Source organism: Tamandua tetradactyla, chromosome 24, assembly GCF_023851605.1.
Source record: "Tamandua tetradactyla isolate mTamTet1 chromosome 24, mTamTet1.pri, whole genome shotgun sequence".
Classification (NCBI taxonomy): domain Eukaryota; kingdom Metazoa; phylum Chordata; class Mammalia; order Pilosa; family Myrmecophagidae; genus Tamandua; species Tamandua tetradactyla.
Genome location: NC_135350.1, coordinates 31,074,070 through 31,090,843, shown reverse-complemented (window position 1 = coordinate 31,090,843; position 16,774 = coordinate 31,074,070). Strand labels below are relative to the sequence as shown.

Genomic DNA, 16,774 nt, shown 5'->3' with positions numbered 1-16,774 from the left:
AAGGAAACAGGGGGTACATCTTGGTAGAGGTTTTGAACTTTGTGTTTTTATGTTAGCACATTACGACTGCTTCAGAAATACAGTTTTTAAACCTAAGGATTTGAAATGTAGAATTGCCATCATGAAAGTGAAAATAGCCTGCAGTCGTGGAACATCTCTAATGTTCAGTTTGCATCTGAAATGGATTATTTCTAAAATTGAATTATTTAAAGTATCCTGCCCCTTCATATCTCAAATACAGTAGAAAATCACTGGTAATCAAAATGAATATGGTACAAATCAAAGTATCATTTTTGTCGCCACCACTTTTCTTAGATTCTTTTAAAGGAATTTAGTGAATGTTATAAAGGTGATAGATTTTCAGCCCCCAAATCAAAGGACTCCTCCTGTTTATTGTTGTAACACACTGATGGCATCAATTTGCCCTTCCTGATAGGGACCGGACGTCACATTCTGGCATTTAAAAAGGTGACATTCTTATTTAGCCCTCCGTTGAATGTACATGTGAAAATTTCTACAATTTTCTTTTCATAAAATCGTGGTAACTGGTTTTTATAGTAGTTTTAAACTATAAAAAACTGATTTTATAGTTTAAAATCAGAGTTGGCAGCTGAGCTTTTGTCTTTAAGGGTCATTCTACATCAATGAGACAGTTGCAGGAAAAAAAGAGGTGAGATAGGAAATAGGAATCAGTCCATTGAATACAGGAAAAAACCCAATGAACAAAAATGGGTGTCATTCTCCACAGCTCCTGTGGTTTTATATAATTCAGAGTTTTCATCCTGTCTCTTCATTGTCAGGTGACAGTACATAGGTTTCCTGTTGTCATATTAGGGTCTGATCTGGTTGATGCTAATTTAAAAATAAATGTAAAAATCTATGTTATTAAGTATTTTAAATAAAGTTAAGGCAAATAGGAAGTCTAGTGACAGGAGGATAGTAAACCTGGCTGTGTATGTGTAGTCCCCAAATTAGAATCATAATATTGCTATAGGGTGTCAATTTTTGGTAGTATTTTGAAGTGAAAAGTGATCCTTGTTACCATATGGCAGCATATAGTGAAAATCGGAACTGTTAGACCGACACAGCTGTTAAATGCATAAATGTGGTCCTGTGTTTAAAAAGTTTACTTCTACAGCTATTATGCGGCATTTCCAACAATTAATCTTAGGTTATTAATCGGCAGTAACTGCAACTTGTGGTGAGCATCACAGATGTAAGAAATTTGACCTCTGTGGTAATTTACCTCGGAAGAATATGCTGAACTATAATTCTCGACTTACGTTCTGTATACTAAATTGAATGATAGAAATTCACATAACTTCTGTGTACAGACTCATTATATGGCTTCACTTTTTAATGGGCATTTATGTTCTTTAAAAAAGTGGTGGCAATTGCATATATAAATGTTATATACCTATAACTATTTGTGCATGTATAATTGTAATCTCTAAATTACAAATATACATATGAAGGTTTCTGGAAGCATAACAGTATTAGAAATGTCATAGTAATCCAAATTAGCTTTTGTTTTTGCTTCCGTAAGCCAACTGAATATGAAGTAATATTTTGCAGATCTTTTATTGATTTAGAACTGTCAGGAAAAATATATGAATATTTCTTAATTTTTCAAAGGTGTATCTTTTTTGAGAATTTATATGGAAAGTTGAGAAAATTCTCAATACAGAAAAATATTGACAGTTAATTTTAGGGATATTCTCTTAATCAGCTAAATTTTCTGTCTGGCTTTCTAATCTTATATTTTAGGTCCACATGGTCTTGATTATTATAGTTTTTTCCCACCTTTAAAATAATCACCCTGTCCATCTTAATAGATATATGTTGGTTTGGAAATGTTACTCTGTAAAAATGTTTAAGGATGATTTTGTGCCTGTGCACGCAGAATAATCTAATTCTTATTTTAGGCCCCATGATACAGCTTGTGGAGTCATTGATCCCTCTACTCAATGCTGTCACTACCTTATCTCTTCAATAATTAGTTAACGACTCATATAAAATCATATTAGGAGTATTGATATTTTGGTGATAAAGAGGAGAAACTTAAGTAGAGAGAGAAGTTGAATGGAAAAATCAAGAAAGACTGAAGGAAAACACAACCCCATGTGACCAGAAGACCACAAGTACCTTAGCTGCTACTTGTCTGCATCTCTGTACAGGGCTTCATGGTTAATCCCCAATCCTTGCCTCTGTGTATATGTTACCTTCTTTGCGTTCTGTTCAAAATGTTTAATGGCTTCTCTTTGCCTTTAGGATAAGATTCGAATCTTTATGTGACTTGCAAAGCTTGGTGTCATCTAGTTCCTTACTGCTTTTGCTGCTGATCTCACTACTCACTGAGTGCCAGCCGCAGAGATCTTGTACTGTCTGGAAAGGTCCAAACTTTTACTCACCGCATGGATTTCACATTGGCTGTGCTCACAATCTGGAAAGTTCTTTGCTTATCTATTCTGCTCATCCTAACATTTGCTTATATGTCATCAAGTTAAGTCTTCCTTAGTCTAAATTAAATGAGGTCCCCTTGATTCAGTCTTTCATTGTACATTGTTTTTTCTTTATAGTAGTATGATTGTTATAGTTGTGACTCTCCTGGTGGAAATTAAGCATCTTGAGTGGGAAAAACATTTTGTTTATTGCTTTATCTACAGTGCATAGCACATTACTGAGGTGTCTAACTCCCTAAACATACTTATTATCTTGCACTTGATCCAAAATAGTGATTGCAGTTGCTAATGTTCTATTTTTTGCTTAGTTTTCCAGATTAACTGATAAGTAAGGGTTTCATTATTCCTTACGTTTAATTTTTGGGAGAGAGAATGTGATTGATTGCTGACCCTTGGACTGTAACCAGTTTGTCTGAATGTGGAATCCCCTAATACCAAGACAGCCAAGAGTTCTTGATCATGCTGGCAATCAAAACATCAGATCTGGCTGCTATTGTCATTTATAATAACAGTATGAATACTTCCAGTACTCCTTTGTTTATAATGGATTCTTGTCAGCTACTAAGAGACTTATTAGCTATTCATTTAGAAAAATGATTAAAAATAACTAATTTCCACTTGAGCTTTGTTATCCAGTAAATATTACTACAAAAAAAATACTGATAATGTACATCTTTAGTTGTTTAGTTTCTACAGAATTATTTTAATAGTAAATGAAGAGGTATGCAAGCATGTTTTCTTCCTTTATAAAAGATGCTATAGGTTCTTCTGAGAGTGGCATCATCTTTAAACCCTTTTTGTCAATCCCTGGTGCACTGCTGTGGTGCCCAGGGAAGACAGAGTGACCTGGAAGTCCAACTACTTATAGACAGCTTTTGGATGAATATCCCAAATCCTTCATTATGAGAGCAGATGTAGCAGATTCACGTGTCCCTCTGTGGGAAGGCTATGGGGTTGATGGGAAAGAACACCACTGATGCACAAAGCTGTCTGAGGACATTTGGAGAAACCATAGACTGAATTCTGAGGTTTCAGAGGGATTGTGGACTTTGTGTTCACCAGGGAGGGCTGCAGTGAGATCAGGCCATGTTGCTGGCCAGCGAGGTGCCAGCTACCATAAATGCTGGTTCCGCTGCCCCATAGGGAGTCACTGAGTCCACTCAGAACATTTGTCTGGGGGCCAAGAAGAACTCCTTCTTCTAGGCTATAGGCATCACCACTTACATCACGGTTTATACCCTGAGCTAGATGAAGCTGGTTAAGATTGGAGACAAGGTGGGAGTCAGTGAAACCACACTGCTGAACATGCTGGACACCCTCCCCCCCCTTTTCCTTTGGGCTGATGGTCCAGCAGGTATTTGACAGTGGTGGCATGTACAACCTTGAAGAACTTTACATGAGAGAGCAAACTTTGCACTCCATTTCCAGGAGCATGTCTGCAATATTGCCAGCATATGTCTGCAGTTGTTTATCTAGCTGTTGCATCGGGACCCCATTCTATTGTCAGTGGGTACATATGAGTTCTGGCTTTGTCTGTGGAGACTGATTGCACCTTGCTACTTACTGAAAAGGTCAAGGCTTGCTGCCTGTTCCGTCTGCATTTGTGTCCACTGCCCCTTGGCAGCAAGTCAAGCTTGAAGCAAAGGAAGAGTTGAAGGAGTTGAACAGAAATACGATATTTGACTTCTTTGACTACTTACCAAAAAGCAGCAAAGTTGACCAGATTTGTTTGTTTGTTAAGTAAGTAAATGAAGGTTTACTTCTTTTAAAAAAAAAAAGATGCTATATAGAAATTCAAGATTTTAAGGTGGTGGCAGAAATAAATTTGACAGTGTAAAGATTGGACAGACTTAGTACTGGCAGGTTGTTACATATAATTTTCACTATTTTATTAAAATAATAGTTGTAAACCTTGTGTCTCACAGAGTACTGCTCATAGGGTTTGTATTCTTGATCTCTGAACAGTGAGTGAGACCAGGAGTATTCCTCTTTCATTTGGTCAGATTTTGGGTAATTAGTGTCTGTAACTATGCTTCTTATCCATTCTGGAGTCCCCTGGAAAATTAATACCCACGTCAGATTCACTTTTAAAAAACATGGGGGGTGCAAGGGTAGTTCAGTGGTAGAATTCTTGCCTGCCATGCGGGAAACGTGGGTTCGATTCCTGGCCCATGCACTCCCCCCTCACCCCCAAGTTCAACAGATGGTGCTGTAATAATGGGATAGTCACATGGAAAAAGAATGAAATGTGACCCGCCATAGACCATACAAAAAATAAAAAAACCCAACCAAACAAAAAACCTTATGAGCACATGCTGAAAACTGGCTTTGGCTTGTAGTTTTTTCCTGCCTTACTGTATCCTCAGGTACATAATGTCCCCATGTTCATCTTGGTCTCTTCACAATTGGGGAGTTTTACATATAAGGAAATGATGACTCACACCACTTTTGTATACATTGTGGAAATTTGGTGATGTTGGAACTACATTAATATGAGATCAGCCAAGTGAGAGGCAACTTAATTTAATGAAGCATCTTAAAATTTTTTTTATGGTATTACTGTTTTTCTTCAAATACAATGTATGACAAGGGCAGCAGCATACAACTTCAAAAAACCCAAGATCAGGTATTTTTTTTGCAAACTCTGCATGAAAATTTCTTTCTGTAACTATGTTTGTAGAATTATTCATTATCAAACTCTGTCTTTGCTTAAGTGCTTAGCTTTATTTTGGTTTATTTCTAAAAGAAAACTAAGACCATGCTTTTTTCAAATCCAAAAATATAATGAAAACCTACCATTTGTGATTGTATAATTTTTATGATTATGCACTTCTATAGGGAGCCTAGTTCCACTAAATGTCTTGGTTAAAGTTAATATGCTCAACTGAATGTTGATTTCAAATTCTGTCATAAAGCAGCAGTCTTTTTATTTTCCTATTTTGAAAAAAAAGGTTAATGTTGTAAAAGCAATATGCCGTAGTTACCCATGAACTATTTTTTCATTTGATTGAAGGAAACTACAACTATTTGGAAGAATATTTGAGTGGCTCTCTGAATTTAATTCAGATTCTGAAATCAGCTGAAGCTATGTACAGTGACTGTGAAACAAGCAAAAAATAAAGTTCTATCATGATGTAGTAACGGAAAAGGGACAGATACCACTTAATTGAAGTTGCTAAACAAATTGCCTTTTTTACTTCACACATCATCCATATTATACATATGCACGCTTAGGTTTCTTATAAATATGTTTCTGCAGGATTACTACAGTTTGTTGAACTCAGACAATATCACTGAATATTTCCTACTTAATTTTCTATGTTGTGAATGAAAACATGTTCAAATTGAGGGATGTCTCTAAAGGAGAAAGAGCCTGGTTCTAAATCATGTGATTTCACAGACACATAATGTTTTTTCAGTGGGTGCATTTCTGGAGACTGTTTCTGGCCTGCATTTTATGAATGCACACCAAACAGCTTATTCATAACATAAGCATTTTAGTAGCTTTCATGAATATTATTAATCTGCCCTACTTAACCTCTTACAGTGAAAATGTAATTTTCTGTCTTTTTTTGTGAAACAGACTTAATGACAAACATCTTGCAAATTTGATTTTCCTATATTACACCTCTTTCTTATGCTCAATTTAATCTATCAAAGCCACACATTGTAGAAGACATCTGGTATTGAGCTTAAGCAGCTGGGTTTCATTTGTAAAGGTTTTGAACAAATTTTGGGGCTTGCCAACAATAATACATCAGTTGGCTAATGTGGTTTGTGTGTGTGTGTGTGTGAGTTCTGTGTAGTGTGGCAAAAGAGACCTGAGTTCAGGATCAGGTGATTTTCCGCCTCTTTCCGGGCTAACCGATGGCACTTGAAGGTTTTATGAAGAAGTTTGTGGTAAGCACCGGCTCAGAGCATACTTCAGTGGCTGATGAATCGTAATCAGCTCCTGAGCAGTGTGCCATGGGCAGCCACCCTTTGGAGAAGCAGGTGTCTGTCGTCTCCTCACAGCGTGGCCTGTGTACATCTTTCAGCAGAATCACTGGAGGTCGTTTTTAAGACGCAGGTTGCAGGGCCCCACCCCATACCACGAAATCAAGTTTTTAGTTGTAAGCAGAAAGCTGCAATTTATTAAGGATTTCAAATGACTTTGTACACTACAGATTTGAGTCAAGAAATTTCAGTTTACTCTTTACTTAGAGATAGCAGCTTGAGTTCCTCTTTTCTGACCAAGAGAAGTTATTTATTAATGTAGATGTAAAAGGAGTTTTTAGAACTTGTTTCAAAAGTAATTGACCCACATACACAGTTTAGACAATCTCTTGTATAATATTAGCATTACTACCATTTAAAATGATATAAATATTGTCCCTAATGATGATAAAAGAAGGGATAGTAATTCTTAGTCTATTTGGAACATTCCAAGTGTGAACTGAAGGATTTCTGGAGAAGTGTCATGGAAATGAGAATGGCAGATTCCTGACTCTTCCTTAAATTTAGTTAATTATGTAATTTCAGTCTCCAAACATTCATTAGATACCTATTAGGCTCCTGGAAATCTTTTCAAAGTTTGTCTCTTTAGCTCTGGAATACCCTCAGAAAGCATCTTGTTGTTAGCTGCTCCTGAGCCCTCCCGCTCCTCCTCATTAGATTAAACCTGTTATTCCCACAGAAAATGGTTTGTCTTTTTGGTTATTTAGGAAGTTTGGGGGACTATTCTGGAAATAAACCAAGTCATAATTCTCTTGTTTACTTCTACTGGAAAAATTCTGTGACTGTATTTTTTTTTTTTTTTTGCATTTAATGGTCCTGGACTCGAACCTGGATCTCCCTCATGGAAGGCAAGCATTCTACCATGCACCCCGAAGTTCTACCACTGAACTACCCATGCACCCTGAAGTTTTACCACTCTAATTTAGAATTCTTGTTTCACTAGATCTGAGTTCAGAATTGTGTTTTATAGACAGCTCAGTTCCAGGGCAATAGTGAAGCAGGGAATGTGTGATGGAGATGAGGCTTGTTATTTTGGGAGGTTAAATAGATAGTGACTGTTGTTAAGATGTCATTAACTGTACATATACTTTTTACCTTATCATGCTTTGAAATTAGCACTCAAGATAGTTTCTTTCACAGAGCACCTGGGTTTCTTCAGGGACTTGATTTAAAATAAAACATGGACACACACAAACATACACACAACCTTTAATGCAGGTAACACTTCAGAAAATGTAAGAGAAGGTAAGAGAAGGGGCGATCTAAATATTTGCGATTGTCTTGTTCTGTGATCCGTGTCATGCATGGACTACATCTGCAGCTTTTTAAAGTTCTGGAGGCAGCTCAGCAATGCAGCTGTCTCTAATGTACTGTGAACCTTGAAAAGGAATTTCCTTTCAAGTAAGAAAGGAAGTAGTTTGTGTGTGGGATGATGGAACTGAAGGTTTCCTTTAATAGAAAATAAAGTGCCATTATGTAAACAAACATCTGGACAACCTAAAACAAACCATGTAAAGTATATACCAGAGGTACCTACAATCCCATTTGGAAAAAACCTAGTTAATTTAATGAGCTGCTTCTGTTCTCTCATTTTTACAAGTTAGGAAAATGAGATATGGAGTTAGTTGTTAGGTGATTTGTCTAAGCTCTTATTATTAATACTAGAGCCAGGACTTGAATTTAGGATTTCAGAGTTTTAGTACTAGTTCTTTTTAGGAATTATATTTAAATTTGACTTTAGGATTGCTCTGCAGCCTGGCTGTTTAGAAAGCCGAAACAGAGTCTTTGCTGCATGAACGTTTTGTATGAGAGATTTAAACCACAAAACACCACCACCAAGAATAAATTTTCCATTACATGAATAATGCTTAGAGCTGATAACATCTGCTTTGATTTTCCTATTTATTTGAATACATTCTACTTTGCACACAGTACTCTCTATTTAACTTGGTTAAGTCTGTCCTAATTCAGTGCTCATGGGAATGCAATTTATGCACAGTTTATTCTAAATCCCAATACCTTAGCATCTCATATGAACAGGCAACAAAGTTGAGGAAACCATGAGTTATTTTCTAGGAAAAATTTTGATCCAGCATTGAAGAATGTGGCATCCTTTCCTTTTTCCTCTCCTTAAGATTTCCTTCAAATGTAAAGCTGAAGAGATTACTTGCAAAATATTCTAAGTAGCTGTGACTGCAAACAAGAAATGTGATCTGCAACTTTATACCTTGAGAGTGAATACTAACACCTCTACAGATTTATTTCTTAATACTAAAATTACGTGGTTATTGTTCTTTTCGATTGTAGAATATCACTTGTACTGGGATCCTCTAGATTTACACATTGGATTTTAAGATTTGGGGCAGTTGCTATAGAATGTTTTAGGATAACTGGTGAATTGCCTGTAGCAGGTAAAATTGCTGTGATTTTATCCTAATTTTTCTACCTTTTCTTCGATCCTTTATTTCTTCAGTAATGATGGTGAATCTGGACTTTGGTTTTGCAAGCTGAATGAAAATGCTCTTTTGTTCAGAGACTTTAGATTTGATTCTTGTATTTTCTACCTAATGGGTTTTAAAGATCTGCTGAGGATATTATATCACCTATTTGTACTTATAATATCCCTTAGGAAAATTATCCCCCCACAATTTCTACAGTGTTTTTATTTCTTAGTGTGGGCTCTTTGTATATCATTCCTGTGACTTTCAATGGATCATTACCTTATATATTTACAAAGTAATCAAAAGAGTCTAGGGGAAAATAGAATATGGCACTTTAATTATTGATTTAAATATTAATCATCCAATAGACAATAATTGACATGCTGCATTAGTGATTTTATAACTCAAAAATTCAAGGATAAAAATGTCAGAGTTCTTTTTATCTTTAATATGTGAATGCCTGTATTAGAGATAATTTAAGTTCAGAGTAAAGTAGGGGAACTGTCCTTCCAAATATAAAAATTTAAAGATTTAGGTTTATAGCTTCACTAATTACAATAGGGTGATTTTTGCCTAGAGTAGACATAGACTGATGGAACATAATAAAGAGCCATGTATATAATGGAATAATACATGTCAAAAGGAGCACTAGAGATCAGTTGGCCAAGGTGGACTATTTAATCGATACAAAAATATAAAATATATTAATGGCAGAAGACATGAGCAGACCATTCATAGGGGATGAATCTGGAAATATATGAAAAGAAGCTAAATGTATTATAGGAGGGAATACAAATTTGAGCAATATGAGATAAGTTATAGTCAACAGCATAGCAAATAATTAAAAATATGAGATTACCAGTGTTTGGAAAGCATGTAACAAAATGGGAAGTCCTAACTCCTAACCCTTGTAAATTGGAATATAAATTGTTTCAGCCATATATAGTTTCCTGCTTGTTTACTAGCAGCCATTCTTAGAGTTGTTAGGTGGTATCTCCTTGTCATCTTAATTTGCATTTCCCTTATACCTACTGAAGATGAACAGCTCTTCATGTGCTTTTTTTAGCCATCTGTATTTGCTCTTCAGAAAAGTGCCTATTCATTTCCTCTGCCCATTTTATAATTAGGTTGTTTGTTCTTTTGCTGTTGAGCTGTATAATTTCTTTATGTACACAGGATATCAAGCCTTTAACCGATAGGTGGTTCCAAATATTTTCTCCCATTGAGTTGGCTGCCTGTTCACTTTTTTAACAAAGTCCTTTGAGGCACAGGAGCTGTTGATCTTAAGAAGTTTTTTGTCTATTTTTTTCTTTCACTGTTTGTGCGTTAGGTGTAACGTTTAAGATGCTGCCTCCTGTTACTAGATCTTGAAGATGTTTCCCTACATTGTTTTCTAGAAGTTTTATGTTACTAGCGCTTATATTCAGATCCTTGATCCATTTTGAATTAGTTTTTAATATAGGGTGTAAGGTAGAGGTCCTCCTTCATTCTTTTGGCTATTGAAATCTGGCTCTCCCTTGCCCATTTATTGAACAGACTATTCTGTCCCAGTTATAGTGGATTTGGGGGCCTTATTGAAGATCATATGTCCACAAACGTGGTGGTCAATCTCTGCACTCTTGATTCTATTCCCCTGTTTTGACCACTGTGGCTTTATAGTCAGCTTTAAAGTCAGGAAATGATAGTCTTCCCAGTTTGCTCTTCTTTTTTTAGGCTACCTTTAGCTATTTGAGGTCTCTTTCCCTCCCATGTAAACTTGATAACAAGCTTTTCTAAATCTTCAAGGTAGGTTGTTGGCATTTTTATTGATATTGCATTGAATATGTAGGTCAATTTGGGTAGAATTGACATCTTGATCGTATTCAACCTTCCTGTCCATGAGCATGGAATATCTTTCCATCTTTTCAAGTCTTTTTTATTTCTTTTTATCAAGTTTTTATTATTTTCTGTGTGCAAGTCCTTGATATACCTGGTTAGGCTTATTCTTAGATGCCTGATTCTTCTGGTTGTCATTCAGAATGGAATTTTTTCCTCAGTTGTCACTTCAGGTGGGCGTTGCTTGTATATAGAAACATTAATGATTTTTGTACATTAATCTTGTATCCTGCCATTTTGCTGAATTTGTTTATTGGTTCAAGTAGTTTTGCTGTAGATTTCTCAGGGTTTTCTAAGTATAGGGTCATGTCATCTGCAAATAATGAAAGTTTTACTTCTTCCTTTCCTATTTGGATGCAATTTTTTTGTTTTCTTTTTCCTGTCTAATCACTATAGCTAGCACTTCTAATACAATGTTGAATAGTGATGACAATGGGCATCCTTGTCTCATGAGTTGCCCTATGACCCGGAAATACCAATACTCAGTATATACCCAGAAGAGTTGAGGGCATTACATGAACAAACACTTGCACACCAATGTTCATAGTGGCACTATTCACAGTTGCCAAGAGATGGAAACAATCCAGGTGCCCATCAGCAGACAAGTGGATAAATAAAATTTGGTGTATATATGCAATAGAATATTATGCAGCATTTAGACTAAATGATGTCCTGAAACATATAACAACATGGATGAACCTTGATGACATAGTGTGAGTGAAATGTCAGACACAAAAGAACAGATACTGTATGATTTGATTATTATGATTCTAGTCAAGCCTCCAGTGTTTTGTAACAGCTAGAAGGAAAAACTGAAGATGAGGGAATGGTAGCCCTTGACAAACTCTGGGACCTGTTCTGAAGCTGCATATTGAAGTGTGCTTTGAAAATTATGCCTTTTTTTCTTTCTTTCCTTTGTGTGTATATGTTATATTTAATAGCAACAACAACAAAATGGTGAAGCAAAAACTATAGGCAGCTGTAGTAATATTAGATAAAATAAATTCCTGAAATCAAAAAATTTGAACGTATTTAGCAACATAGCTCACTACTTTAGCAAAGTTGATATTTGTAATAACTTTTTACTTAATATTGTGAGAACGCACACAATTTTGATAGTTAATCAAATGGTATTTAAGATAGTGTTTAAGATTCAGAATTTAAGAAGCTCTCGTATCTGTATGTATAGGTTTTTTTCCTTCCTTGCTTTAGTTTTAAATTGTTTTATGAAACATATTGTATGAACAGGCTTTACAATGATTACTTAGATTTTTTTACAATATGCCTGTGGATAAACTAAGTAAGATATCCATTTTTAGTGGTTAAGATTTTCATATGTTAATTGTGAAAATAGTTGTATTTTTATATTTTCCTGAAATCCAAAAAATGTTTAGAAATATAGGTCATGACTATAGTAATGCAAATATTTGTAAAAACTTTCTGCTCGGTATTTTGAAAACATTCACAGTTTTGACGGCTGATCAAATGCTATTTAAGGTAGTGTTTAATATTTAGAATTTAAGAACTTTACTATATGAATTTGTAGATTTTTTCCCTTATTGCCTTAATTTTAAATTGGTTTATGAAACTTACTGCACAGCCACAGGTTTTGCAATGATTGTATGAATACCTTATTTAAATATGCCTATGGTTAGACTAATTAAGATATCCATTTTTGGTGGTTCTAAGTGTATGTTTTCTTAAAATAAAATATTTAAAAAATCGTTTTAGCCATATTGAAAAGTAATATATCATTTATAGATATAAGCAGTAATTGTACAGAAATATTGTTAAGGTTAAGCAATGGTTTCTTAGCTATGACACCAAAAGACAAGGGCAAAAGAAACAGATGAAATGTGTGACATTTTATTCCCAAAATTTAAAATTTTTGTGCTTCAAAAGATATTATTAAGAAAGTGCAAAAGGCAAAGATAAGAGAAAAATATTTGCAAAGTATATATTTGATAAGACACCTGAATCCAAATTACATAAGAACTCTTGCAAATCCTTAACAAAAAAGACAACCCAATTTAAAAATTGGATCTGAACAGATTTATCTGCAAAGAATATATGTCTGACCAGTAAACAGATGAAACCATAATTAGCCTTCAGGAAAATTCAAATTGAAACCACAATGAGATACCATTTCGTACTTACTAGGATGGCTATAGTCAAAAAGATAATAACATGTGCCGTGGAGCAATTTGAAGCCTTCTACACTGCTGCGGGGAATGTAAACTGGTACAGTGGTGTGGTGATTTGGAGCTTTGTACCCCAGAAAAATATATTCTTAATCCATTCCTGTGGCTGTGAACCCATTGTAAGTAGGACCTTCTGATGAGGTTACTTCATTTAAGATGTGGCCCAACACAGTATGGGTCAGTTTTAATCCTATTACTGAAGTCCTGGATAAGTGGGATGAAATTCAGAGAGAAAGCTACAGAGAGAGCAGCTAGAAGCCGAATGTCAGTGAAACCTGGAAGAGAAGGGAGAGGCCAGAAGAAGCTGCCATGTGCATTGCCATATGATAAAGGATCCAAGGATCAAGGGTCACTGGCAGCAGCCCCAGAATTCCAGTCTTCAGAATAAAGCATTGACTTAAGAGGCCTTGATTTGGACTTCTAGACTGAAAACCATGGGCCAATAAATTCCCATTACTTTAGTCAACCCATTGCATGGTATTTGCTTCAGCTGCCAAGGAGCCTTAAGCAAGAGCTTCAGAAAATAGTCTGGCAATTCCTCAAAAGATTAAACCGGAATTACCGTTCCTAGATATTATACTCAAGAGAAATGAAAATGTATGTCCAAACAAAACCTTAAAAATGAATGTTCACAGCAGAATTTGTCATGATAGCCCCCAAGTGGAAACAAACAAAATGTCCATCAGCTAATGAATGAGCAAAGAAAATGTGGTACATTCATAAGATAGAATATTACCTAGCAAAAACAGGAATGAAAAACCAATACATGGTACAGTATAGATGAGTCTTGAAGACGTTATGCTAAGTGAAAGAAGCCAGTCACAAAAGACCACATATTGTATGATTTTCTTGATATGAAAATGAATGAGTATATCTCTACAGACAGAAAGTAGACAGTAGCGCCAGGACACCTGGGGCTCATGATGGGGAGTGACTGATAATGGGTATGAGGTCTCTTTTTGGGGAATTGAGAATGTTTTAAAATTAGATTGTAGTGATAGCTACTCGACTCTATAGGTACTAAAAAGCACTGAATCATGTACTTTAAATGGGTGAGTTATCTGCTGTGGGAATTATAGCTCAATAAAGTGGTTAAAATATTCATAGGAGAAATAAATAGCAAATTTAGTGTAATGGGAAGAAGGAGAAGGAGGTGGTAGTCATTCTATAATATTTTATTCTGTAAAAATGGGAAATCTCATAAGATTTTATGAAAGTCATTTGTGGGAACCCATTATCCTCTATCCTTTTTTTGAAGAATTTTATATAATAAAAGATAAGCAGGTGCAAGTGTAATTCAGTGCTAGAATTCTCCCATGCCATGCAAGAGACCCAGGTTTGATTCCTGGCCCATGCACTTCCCAAAAAACAAAGAAATAAGACAAAGAAATAAAGAAATAAAAAAAATTCAACAGATCGTGCTGCAATAACAGGATACTACATGGAAAAAGAATGAAATGTGACCCCCACCATCCAGCATATAAAAAAAGAAAAGATTACCAGAAGTGAAATGAAGTAACCTCATTCCATTTCAGCTAGAAGGGTTTTCTTTTTCCCTTAATAATTGAAGAATTTCGTTCCAGAAAATATTCTATAGAAATAAAATATTGACTTCTCCATTGACTGTTGCTTTCTTTATGATATTGATTATAATAATATTCTAGCTTTAAAATATGAATGTTAGTAAGACAATTTTTGGTGTGATTTTATTTTTTTGTTTATGGGAAAATTCTGTGTAACTCAGTGTTTCTGTTAGTTATGGTTCAAATCAGATTATATTTCCTTTGCTAAAAACTTAGCAGGGTAGCCCACCTCTAATACTGTTTGCTCCAATAAGGGGACATGCTCTCTTCTCAGGACAGGTGCTGTTCATAATTCTGAGTTGCCATCTTTTGGAGATCTGTAAATTTGCCAAGAAACCTTTATCATGGACTCTCCCTATGCAGAGTAAATGACTCTGCTTGAAACAAAGAGCATGCCCCTAACCAAGAAGGCTCATTCCTGAATCAGAGGTACCCTTTCTTTTTCTATCTGTTAACATAGCAAAAATGCCTTTCCTGTCACGGGGGAAGTGGTTGGGAAACTGCCATCACTGACAAGCACTTCTCAGATAGGAGGAGCTCGTAGTCATAACAAAAATATATTTTCCCAAAATATTGTTTCATACTTCTCCCACTCAGGCCCATGGCCATAGCTGGGGAGGAAAAATGACGTCGAGGCCTTGAGGTTTGTCCATCAGAGTGTTAACAACAAAAAGTGCTAAGGCTGAGTCAGAATAGGTTGGATTATTATGGCAGCATTAAAATACAGTTGGAAATGCAGATGCCTGCAGAGTGTAAGTTAAGTAAAATTTCTTTCCTCTATTTCTAGAGCCTATAAACATGAGTGCATTGAAATAGCTTTAGCAAAATCATAAGAATGAGAAAATGTATGGAGCCAGAAGTTTACTTGAGGGCAAGTGGGAATTGATGTACAAAAGCTAGTTTGTGACTAGACCAGTCTTCTCTTCGAACTGTGGTCCCTACGTCAGCAGTTACCTGGGAGCCTGTTGGAATGCAAATTATTGGGTCCTAGTCCACTCCTTGTGACTACGAAACCTTCTGGTTGGGCCCAGAAATTTATGTTTAGTAAGGCCTCCAGGTGATTCTGATGCATGCGAAAGTATGAGAACCTCAGAGTAAATTATGTTGGTTTTGAATATCAGATAAATAAGCTTGAACTTTATCCCACAGGCAGTGGAGATAGGTGGAACATTTGTGAGCAGAATTTTGGACTGATTAAAGTAGTGCTTCAGGCAGTGCAATCCTCTGCTTTATTTTTCTAGGAAAATATAAAAATGCCATGATATTTAGCAAGCTGATACAATCTATAAGTTTCAGAAAGGTGTATTGGTTTGTAGTTTCTTTTAATTAAATGAGAGAATTGTTTAATGATGTAATAGAACTTTGAAAGTTTTGAAATTGTGATTTTTATTTATTGTAAATTTTAGAATGTTGCCTTTCTTTGCAAAACTTAAAGCGTTGTGTAGGTTTTATATGATCCAAGTATACTCTTAAATTCTGAAGATATTATCCAAATAATTTTAGAAAATGACTAGGGACATTCTCCAAGCCATTATTTTACTGTGTTTTTTTCCCAAGTATGTTTTATATTTTAAATGTTTTCATTTTTTCCCTTAATCTTGTTATGTATCAGTAACACATGATGTGTTGACATCTTCTGGAATAACATATTTGTTCTAAATGAAAAGGGTTTTCACTGGGTTCAAAAAACTTAGTATGCCAAGAAATTTACCCAATGAAACCTATATTGATTCTAAAACTAATCTCATATTTTCCATCACAATTAATTGGGCTAAAGCCAAGAAGGCATTATGAGAAGTTTACTAGTTTCTGCCCTCCATGAACAGCATTACCTAAATATGTTGATTAGTCCTATAGAAAATAGACAACATGTAGGAAAAGGACTTTTGCTTGTACATCTGAGATATGGATGATTGTGCAAAATCAGATTATGTTACCCCTCTCCTAACAAGTTATTTTGGTCATAGTTAGAACAATTTTATTTTACTCTCAGATGATCTTATTTCTATGTTTAAATGGAAGGTTTAACACAGGAGGCATTTTTACTCTTAAAATAGCTCATCCTGTTAAATATCCTACAGCATATTAGATTTAGAGCTTGTCCAAGTGTTAACTGGGAAATGGCAGCAGCCTTTTCTAATGGGAATCAGAAGACTTGAATTTCAGTTAATGCTCTGCTACTAACTCTTTATGTGATTTTGGACATAAATTTTCTC

At 35.3% G+C, this 16,774-nt stretch overlaps 1 protein-coding gene and 1 pseudogene across 3 annotated transcripts in view; both read left to right on the top strand.

Annotated features, from left to right (window-relative positions):
* Positions 1-16,774, top strand: part of BMPR1B (bone morphogenetic protein receptor type 1B) — a 437,645-nt gene that overhangs the window by 343,922 nt on the left and 76,949 nt on the right. The window lies entirely within an intron of this gene.
* On the top strand, positions 3,274-4,206 carry LOC143668172 (large ribosomal subunit protein uL10 pseudogene; annotated as a pseudogene).